The sequence below is a fragment of the Coenobita brevimanus genome, chromosome 42, assembly GCF_032717465.1.
Source record: "Coenobita brevimanus isolate Jiangsu-jjx chromosome 42, ASM3271746v2, whole genome shotgun sequence".
Taxonomy (NCBI): domain Eukaryota; kingdom Metazoa; phylum Arthropoda; class Malacostraca; order Decapoda; family Coenobitidae; genus Coenobita; species Coenobita brevimanus.
The window spans coordinates 3,965,001-3,969,056 of NC_136995.1; positions in this window are offsets into that span (position 1 = coordinate 3,965,001).

Below are 4,056 nucleotides of genomic sequence, written 5' to 3' on the forward strand. Positions count from 1 at the left end.
TTTTTAAGTGGAGAGTTTAGATACATCGTCCAGTAACCCTTTCACTACAAGAGGTTCACGTCATGAATGAGTGAAAATATGGGATGGCCGGAAGAATTAAGTATAAAATGCTCCATCGGTGTGGAAGGGAATAGAGCGAAAGTGTAAGAAGTGCGGTAATTAATTCATGAAACTCTTAAACTCATTGGTCTTTTATTTCTTCTTGTAGTACCGCTGTTATAGTTTTGACTAAATGTTCTGGAACTAAGAATCGGTATAGAGTCCTTTGTGCATACCTTAAGGCAGTTTAATATAGTCTTCTTGTTTACGCATTGTTATTGTTTACAGTTCCATTTTCGATAAGTTTTATGAAGTATACGAGTGCAGTTTTCACCATCAGAACTAGGGCAAAAAGACTCATACAACTTATTATACTGTACAGTTTATTAAAATATTCAAATGTCTTATAAATCGCATACTTAATAGTACTCTAATCGAGATAACTTACTGTACATGGCTTACATTTAATTCCATATCTCGAGGTGAATGAAAAAGATGAGCCAGAGACATCAGGAGACTTTTTTCCAACACCTGGTACTAACAGATCATTATTATATATATTCACTGACTAAACATATTCAGTAAGGGCAACTTCTGTATGTGGGGAGTATTGATTCACTTTGCCTACAAATACCTCTGGATGAAGTAACAGTGAAGCATAATTTTTGCGGTATTTACAAACTCACATTACCGAGTACAGTAGACACCATCCACCTATCCACCTTCTCACACATTCGACATAAACACGTGGAATTCTTGTCTCTCAACTGCCTGACGATTTTGCTCAGTCAGAGGGTGTGGAAGTGGCTTGATGTCGGCTGCACGCACACCTGAGCCACCCAGACAGGTGTTCCCGCTCACGTCACTTGACCTCCACGGGGTCACGGGTCACTCGTTGTCTGTAGGGAGAGAGGAAGAGAGTTGCTGGAGGATCTAGTGGGCTGGGAGGGCTGTTTTTGCCACGCTTGTCTCACACTTACAGGAGCTGTCTACCATGAACCATCCTGCCTATTTCAGTGATCCTCTCCTCATTTTTTTTTTTTTTTACCTTATTCACATCTGATCTGTATAGTTCCATTATTTACTCTTCTGTTCCTCATCATCCATAGATGAAAAAAATAAAAGATAAAGATGATGAAGCACATCTTATTCATCTCTTCACGTAATTCACATCTGATAGGTATATATTTGTTCCTTTCATATACAGGTCTCTCTATCTGTCATTTTTTTTTTTCCACATTTTCCTGAGAATGTAAAAAAAAATTGCAGACAATTAGCTTATGCTATGGAGCTTAGAATTTAGAAGATGTGAGTGATTAGTGAATGTCATTTATTTTCTTCAGCTCAACCCTGTTTTTGTCTTTTTTTTTATGCTTTCCTCTTCATACTTATGGGCAGCCTCCCCACTGTTTGGGTGTATTATGGTTATGATGAGAAGTATCAGTAATTACTTTGTTCATGATCTGACAAGGGTTACACCAATAGTAATGCAAAGCAACATGACATGATGTACTGCCCATTTGTACATTTGCTATATATATATATATATATATATATATATATATATATATATATATATATACAATATATATATGAGAAAGTACATTACAGTGGAATGCAGTAATACAATATTGTTGGTGAACACCGCCACAAGTAAATCAGCTTATGTTACTTTTTACAGTTCATCACTGTCAACGTTTTCGTTATATAAATATGAAATAGTAAAGTACGAACTCACCATGACGAGGATAGTTGATGTGTTCAGCCACTGCCACCATGACCGACATCTCGCTTCATCAGTCACCATAACCAGCATCTCGCTTCATCAGTCACCATAACCAACATCTTGCTTCATCAGTCACCATTACCAACATCTTGCTTCATCAGTCACCATAACCAACATCTTGCTTCATCAGTCACCATAACCAACATCTTGCTTCATCAGTCACCATAACCAACATCTTGCTTCATCAGTCACCATAACCAACATCTTGCTTCATCAGTCACCATAACTAACGCCGTGGATATTCACTCTTCCCATGACCAACATTGTGGTCATATTCCGTGGCTGGCACCATAACCAGCCACGATGGTGGTTGTGTTCAGCCACTGTCACCATGACTCTCTCCATCACCATGACTCTCTCCATCACCATGACTCTCTTGGCCACCTTGACCCTCATGCTTGTCGTCTTTGTCCTCTTCTTTTTTCTCTTTGCCTTCCTTCACCCATTCTGCCACCGTCGCCACTGCTTCGTAGCCATACCAACACAGACTTATGTATTCGGCCTTTGTGACGATGTGGCCCAGACCCAGCGTCTCCAGTATGAGTACAGACAGGGTGGCCATGCCAGTGCACACGAAACTCACCACCGAAGACACCACTAGCGTCTTGACTCGGGGGGTGTTCAGAAAACCTTTGGCGGCCGTGATGAAGGTGGCGTTAGTGGTAGTTTCCATCGTTGCGGCTGTCTGTGTCACACCATCTGCGGATTCCCCTTCTGTTTCGGCTGTCCTTCCATCACCATCTGCGGATTCCTCTTCTGTTTCGGCTGTCTGTCCCTCACCATCTGCTGATTCCACGTCTGTTCCGGCTGTCTGTGCCCCACCATCTGCGGATTCCTCTTCTGTTTCCGACCCGTCAGTTGCATCTGCGTCTTCCGTGACGTTACTTGAATGTTGGTTTTCCGTCTCGGTGGGTGGCTGTTCGTGTTCTTGCGTCATGTCGTTTTGGGCGGTGTCATTAGCGGGCCCATCATCGTCTGACCCTGCTGCTAGAGTGAATAGGCCTGCCCGCGCCAGTTCTTGGGCTGGGACCTGTTTGGCGCCAGGCTTCCCTTGATGCAGGGGTTGCGATACTGTCTTCCCCGCCAGCAGCACCACGAAAAAGACGGCATACAGCTGCATCTTGAATGTTGGAGCCTCCATCAGAGTACGGCGATTAACAACTGTGGATAGCATATTATAGTGAAGATTTGTTGCTATCCTTTAATGGCTGCCTCCGCTGATCCTCAACTGTTTGTAGGATCCGGTACACTGACCCGCTTCTGCCAGTGCCTGCATTTATACAGGTAAACCCCGTCATCTCCACCCCCTTTCCTCCCTTCCCCCCCATCCCCACGGTCCCTCATTCCCTCCACAACAGTTGTTTGACCTTGACACTCACAGGCCAGTATTCTCGAGGGATATGTGGTTACACTCCACGTAGGCGTTTCCCCAGCAGACGTGTGTTTCCAGTATGGACGATTTCCAGTAGGACGAATCATTTTCCAGCTTGAAGTTATTTTCATCGCAGTATAAGTACAAATACGATTTAATTGTTTAATGCAATGAAAAGGTAATGCGCGTTTTTTTTTTCCTTGTAATCGTCCACGTGGGAAGCATCTGTTTGTGTGTTAGGTTGATTGACATCGGCCGAGTGGGCTGGCACAGTTCCGATCAAGCCTGCCGATGGTGCAGATGGGAAGGTTCCATTAGAGATGACGGTGGATAAGGAGGCCCCACAAACACCTTGCCTTTACCTGCTTGTTTCTGTATGTGGACTCTTACTATTCTCCGGTATGTAATTTATGAAAGTACATTGATATAAACACAAAGAGCATATCAGTCATACATAAAGATTAAGGTGGTAAGGAGGTACACACACACACACACACACACACACACACACACACACACACACACACACACACACACACGGTATCCCCTGATTTTTAACTGATCCTCTCTGTCATCACCCCTTCACACCGAGGACTACCAGTGATTTAATTCTTGCCATCTCCAGACAGTTTAATTCAGGTGATAAAACTCTTTCCAAGTTGGAGAGTTTTCCACAGCCTTCATTAATCACTTTATTCCCTGGTGACTGCTCAGTGTAATAAAATCGTCTGGTAGAAATTGGAATAAATTAGTTTCCCCCTGGACATCAACCCACTGAAGTCCAAGTCCACATGTTGCAGATTTTTTTAATGAACCGATGACACCTGTAATCTGGTGCATGAATTATTTATTTAATTTG